The 19880-nt window shown below is 43.0% G+C and overlaps 1 long non-coding RNA gene across 2 annotated transcripts in view; it reads left to right on the forward strand.

The window, feature by feature from the left end:
- Positions 1–7451: 7451 nt before the first annotated feature.
- LOC106017134 (uncharacterized) overlaps positions 7452–19880 on the forward strand; it is a 40479-nt gene continuing 28050 nt past the window's right edge. Inside the window, exons 1-2 of one of the 2 annotated variants that reach the window (XR_002402225.4) lie at positions 7452–7937; positions 11697–11814. This is a non-coding gene — a long non-coding RNA (uncharacterized lncRNA). The remainder of the gene's footprint in view (positions 7938–11696; positions 11815–19880) is intronic. The other variant, XR_001190382.5, reaches the window with a different exon arrangement.

Raw genomic sequence — 19880 nt, forward strand, 5'->3', positions numbered from 1 at the left:
AGTTGCAGCCAGGCTGGGTACAGTAAGGCATTTGTACGCAATGTTCCAATACACAGGCATTCAAATACCCTTCAAGAGCCCAACACAGAGGGTGCAGGTTGGCCAACCCTCCTTTAGCATGGTTCATCCCAGGAAAAGTGTTTGATTTCTTTTGCACCTATGTTATTAATAACCGAGGTGGAAGAGAAAAACTAATAGGTTTTGAACACTAGGATCATTCTTTAAAGTCAAATTATATCTGGCACACACATTTATTTCCATCCTAATTAAATATATGACCCTCTTTCTTTAAATAGTGTACATTCCAAAGATGAAGTAGGAAGTTACTGGAAAGACACTAAACTGATATCAAGAGGATTCATATTTCATGTCTAATTGTCACTGAGATGGATGCTCTGGGGATATTTCCAAGACTACGTTTGGGTTAGTAGCCACTCTGAACACATCTGACTAAAATCATAGCAGCTGGTGAAGGATGGGAGTGACGATGTGTCCTGCAAGGCAGTCCTAAAGCCTGTAGGATAAGCTGGCACAGCCTGACCTTGTGATTACACAAGGAATCTTTAGCACTCCTGGCAATGTGGGAAAAAATGTTCAGTGATTAAATTACAGGTGTAGGGCTGTTTGTCTTAAACTTGGTTCCTCAGATGGGTTGGTCATGATTCCATGTCTAACCACTTTGCCCCCTTGCTGGATGTTTGTGCTCCCAATATTGCTGGACACAGAAAATTGCAGGAAATTTTCAGCTTGAGTGAAATATACACAAAAAGTCGAGGCCCTTGCTGAGAGGATGCTCTTCTTACGTAGCTTCAACTCCAAAGTGTTTGCAAAGAGAGAAGAAATAAACTGGGCAGCAATTGTGAAGGGCTGGAGTGAATATACACTCCCTTGCTGTTTGTAACTCAGGCCAGAACAAACGGGGCCTCTCCTCTCCACCCTCGATAGCCCTAAGTGCTGACAGCAACTCTGGTTCGTATTTGTTTTCCCTCTTCCTATCAGAGCACATGGCTGTCCAAAGGAGGAATCCTTTCACGCCTATCTGCAAGGTCCTTGAGAGGTGTTAAGAGTAAACTAGGTGTGAACAATGGATGAAGTGGGCACACACATGGAAGCTGAGGTGTGAAAGCATTTGCTCAGTAAAAATAGAACTAGGCTGTTGGCAGAAAGAGGTGTCTCTAACAGATAAACCTGGCAGTGATTGACAGGAAGTGGGTTTGGGTTTTATTAATGCATCCTCTTGACCTTATGAGGATGAACAGAGTGTAGCAGGACAGGTGAGTTTGTAATTTGTTCCTTAACACTGATGGAAGGGAACCTCTCCTGATTCTGTACAGAACAGAACCACACAATGGCTGAGCTTGGAAAAGACCTCTGAAGATCATCTAGTCCAACCCTCCTGCCGAGCAAGATCAAACAACCTACAACAGAACAATCAGTACATGCTTGTAACCCGTGCTTATCACATAATGTGCTTAAATGGAATAGAGAATAAATGAGGGACCACCAGCTATTACTGATCCAAACAAAAATCATGGGCTTTACTCCTATTTGATTTTGGTGGGCTTTATTGTGGTGAAGCTGCAGCCTTTGCATCCTTAACCTGCATCTTGATGATCCTCTTTGATCATCCTTTGGCACTGGAAAGCTTGTCTGTGTGCGTGGTTTTAAAGAGTGAAGGTGAAATATTTATAAATCAAGCTGGTTGAATAAGCAATAAATTGCAGTGTGGGTTTGATATGAACATCCCTCATGTATAACCATCATACTACAGATTGCAATACTGCCTTCAATCCACAGATCTCATACATCCACATCCCACAGAGATCAGCATATTACAAGCAGAAAGCAATTTACCAGGCAAGTCACAGTTCCTGTCTGTATTACTATATGATATATGGCACATCTGATGTAAATGTAGCTGGAGTGCCATAGAGAAACCTGTTTTGCAACACAAACAAAGAGCATTAGACTAACAGATGTGCTATTCAAGAGATAGATATCTCCTTTGGATTTACACTCTTTGGCCTGCTGTTTATTTTGCTGCCTCACTCAACAAGCTACTGTGCAAGGTCTAACCTCTCTTCTTTGCTTCCAAAAAGGCTACAGCATAACATGGAATTACAAATATCAACAACTGTGGACTGTTGTAGGCATACAGAACAGTCTCCTAAATGGGTAACCAAACAGGGGCAGGGACAGGAAATGTGAGCCAAGTGGTGGATCTATTAAAATCGATGGGATTTTTGCCACCGGCTGCAGTGGGTTTCAGATTGGCCTGATGGGAGCAAACACTGTGAATGAAATTTCAGACACCCCATGGCTATAGATGCACTTACTTTTAAAAGCATTAATAGCGCATCTAAATTTAGAGTGCTGCACTTTTGTTTCATTAAGAATTCTGCTGTGGTTCCAGATAGACTGCACTGAATCTGTCCCCAAAATGGCCCACGCTCCATTCTGCCTGATGCACAGTATAGCAGGATCCTTTATTTTTAAAATGGCCTCATCTAACCTGCAGCTGCTAGGAACTTGGTGTCTTTTCTGCATTCGTTCTCATTCTTGGAATTTGAAACTGCTATACTCTGCATGTAATGGGGCAAGTGTTGCTCAGCTGAAATCACTAAAAAGAGCTGATTTCAGCCTAAAGCAGAATAATGAAGCCTTCTATGGATGTCTACATAGAAAAACAAAAACAAAAACAACAACAAAAAACACACACCATACTAGTTTGCAAACATTACTCATGTTTGAATTTCCCTTCTCTATCATCTGTGAGCAAGCAGTTAGATGCTTTCACATGTTTCTCCTACATGGGTAAGCTGATAGACAGAGTTGCTGAAAATCACAGTCTTCAAATAAACAGCACTGCTGCAAATGCAAATCAAGCATCCTAATTCTCAGCTACCTCACCCCTTCTTTCGGCACTGAGCATCCAACTTCCAGGACTTCAGATGATCTCAAGAGTCATTCTGATGGGCCATACGCTGTATGAAAGACAGCAGAAGCCTCTGGAAGAAGCAAGAGTAGACATTACAGAAGTCAGGGACCCTGGCCCAAACCTTGGAAATCATGGACAATGATGCATAGAATTATCGACAGTACATGCAAGGAAACACTGCAGTGTTCAAGTGGAACCCATGATTTCTGGTACCAAAAAGGCAAGGTACCTGTTCAGAGGAAGAAGGTGTACTTCCTTTAACTGTAGAGGATTTCTAGGACTTATCATTCTAGGATTTGCACCAGAGAGAAACAAGATCAAATGCTTTAAATCACAATATATTATACTTCCTCAACACATTCTGGTAATGCCTCTTTTTGCCCTTTTTGTGAAAGTATACCTCAGTGTGGACCTATTTGTATATCTCGGAAATTGTATTATTTTAAAAGGCTGAGAGCTTGTGTCACTTCAGCAGATGGACTTGAAATCCCTATTTTGCATTTTGATCATTTTCCTTGCTGGCCTCATTTGTTAAGGGCCAGTAGGACTGTTAGACCAAAGGCACTTTTTCTGATCTCATTGGATTCAGTAAATCTGACTTCCAGTTTTCCATGGAAACCAGAGTAGGAAATAGTTAATGAATAGCTCTCCAGCTCTACAGTGCAAGGGATTAGGTGAAGAGATTTTATTTGTTTGTTTGTTTGTTTGTTTTTAAAGAAAGGTAAATAAGAGCACCATGCTCATAAGCAGACCAGGACAGTGTTCTCCAGATCTTCAGGCAGAGTGTGTTCCTGGGTTTCACTGTGTACTCTCCAAACCTTTCTGCCTGTGTGTGTGGGAACCTTTCTCACACTCACTTCCACACTGCAAATCTTGTCTGAGGAGTTCTGACCAACTTTGTGAGCTGATTTGGTCTAAAGTTTAATAAAGTGCCCACCCAACTGGCGTACTCAAGGCAAGACAGCTCTATGCCTCCCTTTTTTAGAAGAGTAGTGCCAGCACCCCCTTAGAGCCCAGACCATGCTCATTTAATCTGAGATTCCTGAAAAGGCAAGGGCATCATCAACTTTGCATATCAGCTTCCTGATGCAGCTTGCTGCTTTGACAGGATCCACCAAGCTGTTGGTGCTTGAGCTTGAAAAGTAGCAGAGAGGCCACAGACCTGGGCTGCAGCCAGAAGGATGAATTAATGTGGAGCTGTGTCCCGGCAGATGGGTGTCCACTTAGGGTGTCTGAGGGGAAAGGTTTTCATGTGTACTGACCTTCATCCTCTCATGCCTCAGTTTCTCCTTTCCTATGAAACGTGATATCTCCCTCTCGACTGTTCTGGGGCTTTACTGATAAAATGTTAATGCATGTAAGGGAGGCGTTAATGTAGTTTTGTTGTTGGTTAAGCTTTCTCCTGTGTATCTGGACTGTGGAGAAAAATCTCCCTGCTGCTCTCCCTTGGTATTTTTTCACAGCCAGTCACGTCCCCGACAGCTCGACAGCTTTTCCTTGGGGAACCACCGTCTCCTGCTTTTTCCCTGGGAGGCCATGCAGGAAGGAAGAGCTATGATTTAACAGCAGAGCGAAATGCTCAAAGCCCCACAAACACGTAGAGATTAAATGCCTCCCCCCACCTGGATTCCCAAGTAGCTTGCAGAGTCTCAGTATGCTGTTTCTGGAACACAATTGTGTCTGGAAAGAACCTATCTGGGTATTATACAGCACAGGGTATATTTTTAAGTCCTTTCTTCTTCCTATTATCCCCCTTTTCAAGGTCTTTCTCTCTTTGATTTATGGATTTGGAGACCATCTTTAATTATGTCCCTTGAACAGCTGCCTGAAGCTATGCTCACCAGGAGTTAGACAGATGCAGTGTGCAGCCCCCCCGGGTCTGCATGGCAACATGCTGTGTGGATGACCATTAATACACAGTGTGAAGGGCATAGTTGCCTGTAGCTGTGCTATTTGGCATATGAACATGTTCAGATCTGCTTGTGCATGCACACAGACCCCATCATGCACACACACTTGCACTCATTTTCTCTCTGCTCCATAGCCAGTACACCAGAGTGATTCCTGCAAGGTGCATATTAGACACAAAATCTTCCAGTGAGGGAAATCATCCTGGATGTAATGCCTAAAGGCACTTTCAGTGCTGGGAAATAAAGCCTCACTTATTTCCTTTAACATTTATGCTCAAAGATGAATGACGATGACAAAAACCTATCACAGTACGGAGGGGTCTGCACACATTCTCGCTTGGCACTGTGCTGTAAGCACCAAGTCCAGTTTGGGTCTGGACACTCAGCTTTCCCTCCATAAGCTGCTTTGTAAGGCTCTGTCAAAATCGCAGCCAAAGGTGGGACTGCCACATCCGAGAGTGAGGCCAGGAGGGCATATCCTGCAGCCTATAGGAACATCTTCTGGGAGCCAGGTCCTGAGGCTGAAAGTGCTGACTCGTGCAGGCCTTCTCTTCCCCATTGACTGAGGTATCAACTTCTACTGTAATGATATGTCAATGATCCCCATTGACATTGATCATCTTCTACTGTGCATGGGAGGGTGCAAAATTGGAGCTTCTACCTTTTTCCATCTATGAAGAAATCCTATTTCAGCTCCCATAAATAATTTCATACAAAAAAGCTTGCAACAGCTTTCCCTTGGAAGTAGGGAGATTGTTGTCAAAGCCTCAGGAAACCCCTTTGATGTGGGGCAGGCAACTGGGAGAGATGGTAATGAGATGCTGGGACAACTTCAATCACTAGTGAGGAAGATCAGCATTTCTGAAGCTGACAGAGCAGCACATTACAAGGACTATCATGCTGTCAGCTCTACACTGACAGACCAAAGGGGTGAGGAAATGGCTGATAAAAAGCTTACAGATGCCCCAGACTTTACTGCTTTAGAGACATGGCTCCAAAGGAAGTTCTGAGCTTGCAGATTTCTGGAAAGGCTTTTTCTGGTTAGCAACTGAGGGAACAAACATTAATTCAGGTAGCAGATCATATTCTTATGTCCACTTGACTGATGCAGGACTCCGCAGAGTCTCTTTCTCCCTGTGTTGTAGCCTGTTTAAGTTGTAAATCATCTGGGACAGGAAATCTGTCCTTCTCTTCTTACACAGCTCAAAATAGAAAGGGATTTCAGTCCTGTGTGGAGCATATTGATATCGCAGTTATAAATACAATGCTAGTGACAGAACTCTCTGGTAAAATGGCTTTGTGCCCAACCACATTAAGGCCTTTAATTTAAGCAAAAGAAGTAATGAAGTAGACCTGAAGCCTGCAGATAGAGATAGTTTCTAGGTCCTGCTTATTAACATTCAGCTTCACCTCCCTTGTGTTGCCAATCTCAGGCCACTTTTGTGGCTATTACTGCAAGAACGTACATGGAAATGCTGTTTTAGGGACCTGTTCTAAGCCATTTCCCAGCTGGAGACAAGCAGGGGCAGCCCACACTTGCCCCCCAGATACGTCACCCACAGCAGCTCCGGAACAGATGTATTAGCCACTTCCTGATATTTAACCTGACCTTTCCCATCCTTCATCTCTTGCATAAATACTCCTACTGATGTTTTTTTCCTGGGCCAACGGGTACAGTAAAATATCCTGCCACTTGCAAATCCTGTAGTCTGGAGGCAATTTGACCTAGCTGTAATGGCATGAGCTTGTCTCAGGAACTCTGCTAACGTTATGTGATGGTAAATGGGTTGCTTACCTTCCCTTAGCATCTGTCTAGACAAGAAACTTTCCCAGATAGTGGCTTCCTTCTGCACAGCTCCCATAAAAATAGCAAAGATGCTAAATAAAGTCCCCAAGCCAAATTCCTTGTGGCATAGTTCTGCTGGAATCATGAGAGGCAGGATCACAGGATCACAGTTCAGCATCCTTTGCTAAATAAGGCAGAAAGGTGCAGCAGAGTTTTGAGCTGGACTAAATCTTGAAAGTCTGACTGTAAATTGGAAATACAGATTATATGCCAGGCTTTTTTTTTTTTTTTTTCTTAACAAATGTATTTCTGGTAACTTGAAAGTACCATTGAGAATCTTGCCTGTTGCAAGCACGGCACTGGTGAGAATAACAAAGAAATTACATTTCTGTGCCTGGGATTGTTACTCAAAATTTTAGAAGAGACTATCTTCTCGCTAGAATGCACCATTTTTGCTTTTTTATTTTTTTGTAATGAAATCATTTCTTCAGGAAAGAGAAGGGAATTGCTTTTTTCCTAAGTGGACATTTTCATAAAAAAATAATTTCCAAGTTTTCATTATGTTTTTGAACAAGGACTCAAAAGTGAAACATTTGTTTCCTCCCCTGGCATCCTGCAAAAGGGAAAAAATAGGAGAAAAATAGAGAACAAAAATAGAGAAAAATAAATTCCCAACACATTTTTGTGGACAAACAGAAAATACATTAAAGCTTGCTTACTTTGAGGCACCAGGAATTAGACTGGTGTTTTAATAGCTCCTCAAAAAAAAAACAAACAAAAAACCAAAACCAATTAATTATTTTTTGTGGATTTCAGCTGTAACTCCCCAGCAACACAGACTGACCAGGAAGAGGCAAGAAGGAGCAATGGGGCTTTGCTGACAGGCAGACCTTGTTACCCCTCCCAAGCACTCAGGGGGACTCCATTAAGTTGCTGATTGGTGCTGAGGGAGTAGGGTTTGGAGAGGAAGGTGTAGGGTTTGTTGTTGTGTTGTTGTTTGTTTTGTTTATTTTTTTTTCTCTCTCTCTCTCTCTTTTTTTTTTTTTTTTGCTTTTCCTGTAATGAATGATATGAGTGGAATTTGGTTTTGCTCATGGAGAAAAAAAATATAAAAAAGTAGCTTTAGTTTTGCTGGAGCTCTGTGGCAGTGAAACGTGCAGTTGCACATGGTGTGCTCCTGCTCCTCGACCTCTCTGCTGCTCAGTTTGCTGCTTTGAGCTTTCTGTGCACTCATGAAGTGTGTTCAGTGCCTTCTGCTTTGCTTCCTCAAGGAAAAGAGCAACAGCTGTGGAGGAGAAAGGAGGTAAGGAAAACCAGACATAAATTGCATGTTGCCCTCGTAGTGGTGTGCAGGAAGACAGCTTTTTCCCGATGTCTCAAGCCTTTGAGGCATGGTTATTTGGTCCTCAGGGTACTGAGCGATGGTGCCCTTCTCGGGGCAGGATTTATCCATGCCCTGTTCTGTGGGGCAGGTAACCATCAGGTCACAAACCTGTTGTGGTTGCTTAAAATCGCTTGCTGTGTTTTAGAATCTAGTTGTGCTACCTGTTGTTTGGGCGATTGATGTTTGCATTCGCATCAGGCAGTGATCAAACGCATGCTGCATCTCTGCTAATACATGTAGCTGCTTTCCCAAGTGGTCCCAGTTCTTTACACTAACAGAGGTAGTACATGGGAGTCTGGACATTATGCTGCTCCACGTGCCTGGCTCTTGCTAACAGTACTGACTTGCTTGCCCCAAAGCCCCTTTCACCCCTGCCTCTCCTTCGGTAGGCTGTACGTTCCTCGAAGCGTGCCTCGGCCACAGCACACAGCAGTCCCACAACCCACATCAAATGTAGCACATCTTATGGTTCTGTGTTTCAAAACATTTCATGTGGCTGATGTCACTCTCCCCTTTCGTAAAGATGGCGAAACTGAAGCACAGAGCAGAAAAATAAATGGTCTTAATGTAAGATCTCAAAACAATTCTGTAGGGAAACTTATAGTGTAAAATCCCTGCTCTGCATCCTGTGCCCACTCTAATAATAACCTCACTGACCTCCTCCTCAACTCCTGACCAGGACTGTACCTTTCACAGGCCCTGTCTCTGCAGTATATTTCCTGTGTCCATCTGTCCCATTGTCCTTCTCTAGATGCTCAGAAGCGCTCATCTTTTTCTTCTCAAATTCAGTATGAAGCTCTCTTTCATGCTGCTGAAATCCCTGACACAGGACAATTTCCATCCCGCTGAGATAATTAATCTTTCTGATTTTCCAGTATTTGTAGTTAGTAGGTAGGGTTGTTCTTTTTTTCCTTTTTTTTTTTTTTTTTTTTTTTTTTAATTGAGGCTCTGGTTGTCACCTGACTGTCCTGGTCCACAGGTACCCCCTTAACTGCAGCCTCAGCAGGGGTCTAATGATAGTTTCAGACATCAGCACAACAGTGATGCTGAATGCTCCTGGTTAGTAACCTCACATTAGTAACACACAGTTCATGACGGCCTAGAGGAGAGCAGGGAATGAAGAGGTTGCCCACTCACCTTTGTTCCAGCCAAAGGGCCTGGGGGGCTCGTAGGTGCTGCCATAGTTGGATGCTTCTTCAGCTTAGGTGTAGGGGAGCTCAGGATTTAGGAGGATTGACCCAGGCTCTGCCCCTGGCTGGTCACTTACACAGTATCACAAAGTGATTTCTAAGTAGGTCAAACACCCACTTCTTGAGAATGTCATAAATATATCTGTGCCAGAAAGAGGAAGAGCTGCTTTACTGGGTTGATATATGCTTTCTTTTTACGATTCAGTGGGATAAGTGCCTTTTCTTCTGTCCCCAGTGTGTGGTCCTTCCTGTATGTTCAGGAAGCACCAACCACCTCTTCTGAAAACAGCAACACTCAAAATCACCAAGAATGGCAATCTAACCTGCCCTTTTCAGTCCCTTGATCTTTAGCAAGGAGTTAATAGTGGAGTCAGCTCTGCCGTGAGGTTTGACTTTATGAAATTATTTCAGGTTGATCACAGCGCATTATGAAGGGTTCCTAGTCATTAATAGGAACTGAGTTACTACCGTATGAAGATTAATTTGCTGTATCAGCCATCTATTGGGTGAATAAGCCATGTGAAAATGCAGGCAGTCCAGCTATTAGCATGTTTATCAGGACAAATAGCATGCTGGAAGAACGCCTGCACAGAGCGGCGGCTTCCATTTCTTTCCAGATGGTACCAGCAGGATTTAAGAATACAAAGTGTTTGGCCAGGAGCTAGACCAAGCAACAGGGTTTCTAAACCCATGTCTTGGGATTGCTCAACATGATGTGGGTTTCTGCTGTGTAAATACACGATTTTACAAGGCTGAGCTGCTGGGTGGTGCTGTGAGGCACTGAGCTCCTCTTGTCCCATGCTCAGTCCTGCCTCTGCCTTGCCTCTGGCTCCTTACCTATTTTTAGTTTTCACATTTCTCATTGCTGTACAAGTTTCTACCTCTAAACGTATATTTCCCTTTCCAGAGGGAGATGGATACGTCTGTCTTCCAGTTTCTTTTGCTTGTCCTGCCTACCTTCACCCTAGTCTGACTGTCTCTGTGGGGAGCACACTCCATGCTCCCATTTCCTTCTCCTTGACTCTTTGCTAAGTTATTTCACATTTTCTCCTTTCCTCTACACATTCTGCAGGTTCCCATCAGGTCTCATTATTCCTGGGCCCACCCCCAGTGCTTCTCCTGCCTTCCCTTTGGTGCATCTCTTTGCCTTTGTCTGGACAGATCTATGCTGAGGGGGCCCAGCCAGGAGACCGCAGACATGGGGATGCTCTGGTGTCTTCTCAAGGATTTTGTTCTGATGGAGACAGGTGTGCTCACACTGCTGTTCTGAAGGGGAAGAAACTGATGCTATTTTGGAATCTAATGAAAGCTTAAAGACAAATCCTACTTCAGGATGCACTACTTTGTATGGGCACGGCAGACAAGCTGGCGTATCTGGGTGCAGATCAGAAGCCAGTGGACATTGCTTCAGTGCCCAACAGCCATGATCGATCTCTGGCTGATGGTCAAGGCTTTGTTAGGGAACCCTGTTGTACTTTCTGGGTGAGTTAGGCAATATTTTCTGTGCGTCACCACAGTTAAGGTTTTATGGAAGCCTCGTTCTGTTTAATGTAGCTGTAGTTGAGTTATAAATTAATAATCCCTGCTGCTGGGACTGCTGTGTAGCAAGATGGCTTTCTTGAATGTATGTGTAAATAATTCATGCTATTAAATTAGTTGTGTTCCCTGTCCACAGCTCGTTTACCTGCTGTGACTACAAATATTCCTCTATACAGTTGGAGTAGGTGTCAGAATATGCCAAGCGTGAGAGTTTCATGCCTGTCAGAAAGAGCCTTTACCCCTTGCTAAATGGATTGGGAAACTCTTTTGACGGAGTGCACCAGAAAAGTCTGGCTTGTTAAACGTGACGCTCTTTACAGAAATATACCTGCTTAGACAAATTTTTCATCTGTGATTTTTAGATCATAGGAAGATTCAGGTTTCATGAGATGGGCTTTCCTTGTAAACCGCATTTTTTTTTTTTTTTTTTTTTCAAGCCTTCAAACTCTCTTTTTAAGAGCTGTACTGGAATGATTTCACTAGTCCGTGCCTCAGTTTCCCTTCTTGTAAAATCTTTTTCTGCTTCACATGCAAATTCTGTAGGTTTTCCAGCCTACCATTTTTATTAAAATTCCCCCTATGTTTCTTTGGGAAGCAGCTACTGCAGAAATAGAAGATAGTTCTCTGCAATCTCAGGTTTGAGTCAGCTGCACAGCATCAGCCATTCTGTGCTGCAGCAAACAGAGCATGCTTATAACACAAACCCTTCACAGATAAAATAACGGGTGCAAAGAAAAGTAAAGGGAGAAAAATAACCTTCAGCCCAAAAGCTGTTGTTTGAAGTTTTACTGCATAGCCCCTAAAGTGTTTGCATCTTTTTGGCACTACCTGATGTTGTTCCTAAGAGCTTTGATGCTGTATTGCTTCTGTGTTAGCAAATGGTCTTAGACTACGCTAGCATTGCCTTTGTTGGTTGAATGTTGTCAATTCTTATTTGTTTTTTCCTCAGACTTGCTGCTCTTGTCCATATGTGATGATCCAGAGCAAGACTTGAGGGAATCTGGGGAAGACTGTATTGCAGTATCTTCCATCTTCTCCTGACATACCAGAAACTTGATCATCTGACTGTAAGTAAGATAAATATGCTTTTATATGGCATACATAGCCTGTAAATTTGTTTTATTGCCAGGTTACCATCATATAGGATCTGGAAGCAATTGAAGAATTTTATTTTAACTGTATTTTATAAGTATTGATGAGATCTCTGAAACCAGTTTTTCTGTAGAAAATACCCACATTTATGTTGGACACAAATACATGTGAAGAAGGTGATATTACTTAAACTCCTGCTGTTGAAGCCAGGACACCTCTGTGTATAAATAACAAGTACTATTACTCTGGGACCAATTATTCACTGGGAAAGCTTCTGAAGAAACATATCAGCATATTGGAAATCACTAATGGGAGATGTAAAGGGTTTTTGCTGTAATGCTTAATGGGACTCTGGATAAATGTTTGCAGTGGTAGGAAAACAAGAAAGAAGTAATCATATAGTTGCCTGAGCTGAAGAAATGAGAAGTGCTCTGAAAGAACTTAGAGCTCTTAAGCTTTGTTTTTAGGGAAGTTTGATGGCTGATTTTTTTTTATTTTTTATTTTTATTTTTGTTAAAGAGAGGTTTCTGTTAGCCTTAAGAAAAAAAAAAAATCCTAAATATTGAAGGAACTGATTATGTTGTGGTTCTAAATTAGGCACCTCTCTAGCCCCAGTTTTCCCAGCAAGTAATCTGTTTGTTCTGGTTGAGCTTTATTCCGGGATTTGCAATTGGTGTCTAGGAAATGCCCATTCTGCCTAAAAATGTTACTGGAAACAGAGAGGAGTGGCCACTCCAGATCGCAGGGGCTGCGTTGGTAAGACACATTTTGTCCCAGTCGGTCGATTGGAGGCAGAGACAGAAGAAGGCAAATGGACAGAGCGGTTGTTCACAAGCAAGAAAATGGCTTTTAATTTCTCTTTTTAAAGGTGTTGCAAACAAGCTCAGGAATAGTTTGTTCAGACCCCACAGACAGACACAAGGAATTTCTCAAATATCCAGTCCCTCCCTCCTTGCTCTGAATGGCAGATTGTCGTGTTGCTTTGGTTTCGGTGCCGCGTTTTAGGGAACTTCCTCTAGCTGTATTTCTAGCAGTTGTGTAATGCTGTTTCCACAAAACATGCAGTATAATGAAACATGAAATATTATCTTTTCCCCTAACCTATTTAAATGACTTGATTAACATTGAATTTTACTGAGCATGTCAGGATTGGAGATGCACCGTAAGAGAGAAATATAATTTAATAGGAAGGAATACACCGCTCTGGAGTAGTCCAGCTAAGCTGTTAAGCTGTGGTTTAAAACAGACGAATGAATGTGCTGGAAAATGAAGTTATCACACCCTTCTCTGTCACCCACCTTGCCCCCCAAAATAGGAAAATAGAAAATTCTTCTCACAACTTGAAATGTTATGTCAGGATTCAAATGTCATAGCCAGTGTGCATCTTGTGCATAGATTAAAAGGAATAATAAAGTTAAAGGTGATGGTAACAGATGGATGATGCTGTGGGGCAGTGTGGAAGGGCAGCGTCAGTTGAGATTAAGATGCACGTAACCCTAAAACATATTTTGATCAAATGTATGAATGTGTCGTGGTATCCTCTGGGCTGTGGGAGTTCCCAGACTGTTTGACTTGAAATGGAAGCAATTTAATCTTTAAAAATAATAATGAAAGAGCAAACTGTAAATGAGACCTTCTGGCAGACTGGCGGGGCTGCAGTCCCAGAGGTAGACACACATGCTAAGATGACAAATGAGGTCATTAAAGTAAATAGTGTAAATTGAGTTTTGGCAGTGGGTAGGAATCCTTATTATGATGGAGGGCATTAATATGGAAAAAAAAGGGGGGGGGGGGATGGAAGAATTCGCTGGTGACAAGCTTATCTGGGGCAGAGAAGCAGTGTAATTTTGTAGCAGTTCCAGCTATCTACTTTATTGCACAGTGAGCCCATTTAATTTAGCAGGGACTTCAGCAGGGCTTGTTTTAGAAATGTATTAAAGATTATAAAGTGTCACCTCACTAAATAGCATCTGGGATGCTACTTAGCTTAGTCTGAGATGTTCCTTACTCCTTTAGTTTTTTTCTGTGACTTTGTGGCAAAGCGTTGCTTTGCATCCATATCTTTTTTTCCCCCAAAGTTTTTTACGTATGTTTCAAACCTGATCTCTTGATGTCATTCTTTGGGTATGGGAAGTAAAAACACTGTTAAAGGCTGTGCTAGTCTGTTCTCATGGAGTGACCATGTAGGGACCTCTGGATCAGTACATTTAGTTTTCTGACCTGCTCTGTTGGGTGCTGGTGACAGACAGTGACATCTTGCTCAGCACAAGAGCTTCTAACACATGGGTGCTTAAGGTCATCATGACTTTTAAAAGTTACTGGGCTTTTCTTACACCTATAATGAGAATTACTGAGTAATTTATAATCCTCTATAGACAATAGTTTCTCCCCTTTCCTTTCCTCCCCTTTCCTTTCCTCCCCTTTCCTTTCCTCCCCTTTCCTTTCCTCCCCATCAATTGATACTGGAATAAAGCATTATTCTGGTAAGATCAGATGTAGCTCACAGGTTAGGGCATTACCTGGGGAATCTTGAGCCCTGAGTAGTAGTATTTCCCTGTGCTACCAGCCTTTTTGTGGCCTTGGGGACATCTGTGTCCCAGTTTCCCCACCTGTATAATGGAACTAGTAGTACTTACTTAATTTATGTAAAGGCACCTTACAAAATGTTACTAATTATGTGGAAGTTCATATGTTCCTTTTAATACACTAGTTCTATATTTCCAGTTCTCTGAAGTTCCGTTTCTGTGCTCATCCTAATGCAAGAATAAATTATTTGTGAAATGCAATTTGGACTTGTGCAATACAAATTTCAGTGTCATGCTATCTATCTCAAAGCCTGTATGCTTAGAGAAAGGCTTTTCTACATACTCCTAAAACATCCAGCATAGATAAGAGCCTTTTGGGGCTGGGTTAGCTATGAACATACTTGTAAGCGATCATGTATCCACCCTGATAGTAAGCAAAGGCACAAAGCATTAATGACTCAGCCAAGGGCAAGCAGCAGGTAGGGAGAGAGGCATGCAAGAAAGGCCAGAGCTGTGCCCTGACTGCTGGTTAGCAAACACACAGCCTGGGGGCTGTTGTGCCTTAACACTGAGCCAAGTGTGAGTGCTGCTGGTGACCAACTGGCAAGCAGATTCCCTTATGGTTAGCACTGTAAGGCAAGGCCAGAACTGAAGGAACAAATCCCACAGTGTTAATCTGGGATAGTAATGTGGATGGAAGCTAATAGTGTTAACTAATAATACAGGATGGGATTAATAGAGATGGCTGTTGTGCATTGAAAATACTTTTTCTACTGGGCTTGCAGAGGAAGATGTTCCTTTAAAGCCATATTTACATGTATCTCTTACCTCTCCAAAAGCAGCTGCTTTTATTATATTTTATAACACGCCTTTAAAAAAAAAAAAAAAAGACAGAAATTTACTTCCTTTGCCCAGGAAATGCAGATTCCTTTTGAACCCACCATCGCATGATAATACTGATTTGCATGGAGTGTTAGAAGGAATAAGCACCAAAGCTGCTTGATGCTGAGAATGGCACTGCTGATGTGGGAAGGAGGGAAGTTGAAGGCTTAAGGACAGTTCAAGGCATTTGCATTAACAAGCACTAGTGGTTTTGGATTTGGTAATCCCCCAAAATGCATTTCACACTAGCATCTCTGATGAGTGCAGGGGGATGAAGTAATACTTCTAGAGGTTTTTGTTGCATACAATTTGAAGAAATTCTGTAGGAGAGGTGGGGGATGAGCAGGGAAATTGGATGTGAAGGAGCTCAAGTAGCACTTAAATCATGAGAGTCCAGGCAGTCAGGAGCGAGCTGTACCAGGTAGCAATATGTGGTCTCTAAAAGCAGTATTCACTTAAGCACTGGAAGGACTGGCAGCACGGCCACACTGGTGGGTCTGCTGCTGCTTGTAGGACACACATCCAGAGGCTTTTTACATTGCATATGCAGTGTGGAAAGCTTTGCAACACCATTATCACAGAGAGTATGGGGCAGGCTGTGGTCTGGCTTTCACGTCTCTTGTCACAGAGCTCATTGCTGTTAAAATGTCACACAGAGCAAGGTGCTTGTCCCCTGCCAGCCTGGGTTTCTTGCTTTTATCAGATCAGGGTGGGACTGCTGCACAGTGTTAACCCTTGTGCAACTGATGGTTGATGCAAAGCTGCAAAATTGTTTTGCTCCTTGTACAAGCATAAAGCCCTTGGAACAACAAACGTTTGCAGCAGGTGCAGAGCTCTAGTTTTCCTCCCATTTTCCCACTGCAGGCCCAGCACGGATGCTTGCAGGGCAACAGGAAGATGCTAAGAGCCTGCTTGGGATTTTTCCTTTTGCAAGGTCAGGAGAGACCTGCCCACTGGCCTTGTGTTGGGCTGCGCGTGCTCCCGTGCCAGTGTGGTGCTGAGGGTCTCAGAGGGCAGGGCGTAATGCTTCCTGACTTCTAGTATCAGCAGCTCTGTCAGTCCTGGTTGGTTTCCCTGATTACTCCTTGCAACCCTTCACTGGTGTGTGCTTAGCCAGTGTGCACATGCAAGCACAAGCTTGCTCCATGTGTGCACACAGATGCGGAGCAGCCTCAGTGAGGCAGTCGTCAGGTCTGCCTCCTCCCCATACACACTTCTTTCCATAAACCCTCCAGTATAAGGCACCAGCAGCCTGTTTCAGCAAAACTCCAGTGAAACACCAACCGTAGCCTCTGAAGTTTGACAGATAATTTTATGTAGTTCTTCCTTTTTAATTACTGCAGAGGGAATGTCTGCTTTGCTTTGCTGGGAGTGGCTACATACAACCTGAACTAAAATCAGAGGGCAGTAAATGCTCTGGAAAATGGGAAAAATGCTGACTTTGGGAGACTTGGCTGGTCTCCTGTTCCACTCGTGGCAAAAATCCCCACACAAAGTGTGGGAGGCCCTCACGCTGGGGGAAGATGTTATTGCATGATTACATGAGATTTGTGTGGCTTTGTAGCAAAAGTGTGATGGGTGGGTGTTTTTGGTGATCAGAGCTTTGTCTGTCATGATGAGAAGTGGGAAACTGAGCTGAAATTGAAGATCAGCCCCCAGCTGTGAGCATCTGAAGCTGTCTCCACACTCTGTGGGTTCATGAGGAATTCACAGTCTGTCTTCATGCCATTGTTATTAGCTAGAGACAACTCAGTGCTGGGAAAATGTTTCTAGAATATTGATAAAATAGCTATATTTTCTTTTGCTAAGAAATGTTCAAAACCTTTTATGCTGGAGAAAAACAGTCATTGGAAGAAAAAAATGTTTGACTCCTGTAAGTGGACCTTGAGCCACCTCCCCCCCGTGCAGAAGCCTGCGGTTGTGTTCAGTCAGTAGTAGACCAAAAAAGTGTTTCCAGCGACACGAATCCCCAAACAGCAAATGTCGCTTGAATAATAGATTGATTTGCTTATGAGTGCTTTTCCCTAAGTACTATACATCAATAACTAATTATTTGCAGGAATAATTTTGCAGATTTCCCATCCTAAATAAATTAAAGAAAATTGCAAGGTGCTCCAACCCATTTATGAATAGAAAGAGGTAAAACTAATTATTCTCTTAGCTCAGATACTAATAGGCACATTACTTTTTTTCTTTTTTTTTCTCCTCCCTGCTTGTACTTGATGGAAGAGCTGTTCTTAACCCATGGCCTTGCTTTTGCTGGGGGGGGGGGGTCTGGGGTGGAGGATCATTTAACTAAATTGGTCCAGAAGTTGAACTAGTTCATTAACTGTAAGTTTGTGGTATAGTTTCAAACTTAATCACTGTTTATAAACCAATTGCATCTGTAATAAGGATTTGTACATGATGAATGACAGTAACTTCTAAACAAGCCGTTCTGTGAGTAGAAGAGCAGTGAAGCCTGGTTTCTTGTGGTTTTCTGCTTCAAGGCATTTTCTCCAAAGCCTAATGAAACTTGCCTCCTGTAAAAGCCTATCATGCCACAGGGATGCTACTAGGGATTCTTTCCTTATGCTCAGCTGCTATTTTCACGAAACTGATCAGAACCTAATTATCTTCATGGCTTCTGCCCTCCAAAATCATGCCCTCCAACTAACTTTTAGATCTGGCTTTCTCACTAAATGTATCCTTTTTTTTCCCTCTCTTCTTTCCTTTTTTTTTTTTTTTTTTTTTCCCTAACAGTGCATGGTGGAATACATCAAAACTTAAAACTTGTTAGCTGCTAAGGAGTTACTTTCTGGGAAGTGTGTGTTGCCTTTTAGAGGAAAGGACAACATCTGTCTTGGATATTTATGTGTTTGTATTTGGTGGCAAGACAAATACAAGTTTTCTCAGAGGGCCATAACAAATAATATATTTGGATCAGTTTCTGTCTGTGCAGCTAAGTCACTGCTTATCTTATCTTGATAAAATCCTCTCCATAACGTCTCTTTCCAGCTCGATGAATTGCTTCCTAATATGTTCAATATTTGCTATTGTTGCTGCAATAGCCTGGTACTGAAAACAGACCTGGTGAAACAACCTTCAGTGTGAAACTACATGGATGTTGTGCCTATGCGAGGGGAAAGTTTGGTGGCTTTGCATATCAAAAAACACCCTCTGCTTGAGAGGTTCCCTCTGATCAGTCATAGTGCTGGAGGGGATCTGTATCCAGCCGCGAGCTGCTGCTGCCTGTCCAGTCATGCATGAAATCTTCCCTTCTACCTGCTCGTGCCCCTTTGCTCTCCCATTCATCGTTTCACCAGCACAGCAGTGTCTGTTCAGCTCTTTCATTTTTCAAATGTCAGCCCGTAACTCCATCCAGGTTTGCTCCTGTGATGCTGATAACACAATTCCTATGGCTTAGTCTCTCGTCAAGCACTTTCTCTCCAGGGTATTCTGTTTTGCTCGTTGTCAGCAGCTTTCTCTGGAGAAGCTAAATCCATCCTTCCCTCCCCATTTTTTCCTGTCCTTCTGTTAAATAATCTGTCTGCACAGCTCAGCCAAAAACGTCTCTTGTAGAAAACTGGGCTGAAATCCCAAGTGTTGCCTGGTCACTAACCTGGAGTAGCAAATCCAGGGCAATTGTTTTTGCCAGCTTGGCTCTGCCATGGCTCCAGTTCACCTCAGAGGACTGAGGCAGATCACTGACACTTCATCACAGGAGGAGCTAAAATCATTCCCCACTCTCCTGATCCTGCTGCTTGATGAGGTTGGGTCTGTGTTGGCTGTCTTCAAGTCACCTGGCCGAGCTGTTCCTCCAGCTTCCCTTCAAGCTTCTTTAAATGGGGACATTCGGATGAAAATTAGTCCAGGTAAACCAGCAGTGTGAATTTTAAGTGGATTCCTTAAACTACATTGGCCAGTAGCATGTCTGCTCTTCTTCAGATTTAAAATAGCTTTGAAGTGAATGACCAATTTAGGCTAAATTCAGTGAAGCCTGCTTGTGATTCTGGGTGAATGTGCCCACACAGGGGTTTAGTCCAGTTTCCCTGTGCAAATCTTACTCAGGTTAGCTGCCCTGGTCCTCCACTTGCCAATAAATCCCTAGGGCAGGATATTCCAGGGAATATGCAAACTTTGTCCGTGCATCACTGCTGGTGGTGGGGCATTTACGCTGCCTTTGCACCAAGGCTCGTTCCCTGACCTTGCAGTTTGTGACAAGCTTGTGGCTGTGGCAGGACCAAAAGGAGTCCTGTTGAAGAACACCCTCCATCCCCCGAGACCAAGCACTGACCCTCAACTGTCCTCTCCTGTGCTGGTATCTTTGCCAAGTCTTCACAGGGGCTGGATAAGCATCAATGTCCTTGTCTAGAAAAGCTGGAGGAGGAAAGGAAATAAACCTCATCTGTGTAAGTATAGGGAAAACACGAGAACACTGCTAGTGTTAGTGTTGCTTTTGTATTAATAAGTCTCTAATAAGTTCCAATTTTTTTTCCCCAGTCTAAAAATATTCCTCCAACTTGGCAGCCTCTTGTAGCTGTGATAATGAATGTGTAGCAGCATGTGCATGCCATAGCTCCTGCCCTTTCCTCCTTGGACTGGCTGCAGCTCTGCTCCTCTCTTAGGAGAGACCAGAGGGCACACAGCTGAGC

Source organism: Anas platyrhynchos, chromosome 25 (genome assembly GCF_047663525.1).
Source record: "Anas platyrhynchos isolate ZD024472 breed Pekin duck chromosome 25, IASCAAS_PekinDuck_T2T, whole genome shotgun sequence".
Taxonomy (NCBI): Eukaryota; Metazoa; Chordata; class Aves; order Anseriformes; family Anatidae; genus Anas; species Anas platyrhynchos.